The following is a 645-nucleotide window of genomic DNA, read 5'->3' on the forward strand; positions in this document are numbered from 1 at the left end:
ACCCCATGTCCCCGATGTGCAGTTTGTGTTTGTTCCCCCCCCCGCACCCCAACGCCTCCTCCTGTGCCTGGGGCAGTGGGTGTCCTTAGCGAGAGCCGGGGCGGTGGGGACGTGTGACCTTGGTGTGTCATTGACCCAGCACGGGGAGGCGAGGGCGCGTCTCTGCACACACATTGCGACCGAGCCTCCTAGAAATGACGGGGAGGCTCCGGTGTGCTTCGCAAGGACGAGGCGCAGTGAGAGGTGCCCCCCCGCATCCCATACCCATCACACGAGAAATAACATCCCGTCCCACTGAGAAATACCGGCCACTGTGCCCTTGGGGTCTCCTCCAAATGGAGCCAGCCGGGAACGACCGGCTGTATGATCCCAGCAGGAGGTGAGGACGGGAGGGATAAAACCTGAATTAAAGCCAGAGAGGAGCAAAACCCCTCCCGGTGCTCAGCTGAATCCACACCTTCCCTCTCCCGGTGTGGGATCCATTCCTGTCCCTGTTCCTTTCAGGAGGAGAACAAAGTGATAAGGGAAAAACCAAAAAAACCCAAAGCAAACCTCTCCCCTCCTCTGTCGTGCCGTAGCCGTGCGCTGTGCTGGGTGTCTCCCCATCCCGTGCTGTCCCCGTGCCGTGGTACTGTTATAACCGTC

Source organism: Pterocles gutturalis, unplaced genomic scaffold (genome assembly GCF_000699245.1).
Source record: "Pterocles gutturalis isolate BGI_N339 unplaced genomic scaffold, ASM69924v1 scaffold16780, whole genome shotgun sequence".
Classification (NCBI taxonomy): Eukaryota; Metazoa; Chordata; class Aves; order Pterocliformes; family Pteroclidae; genus Pterocles; species Pterocles gutturalis.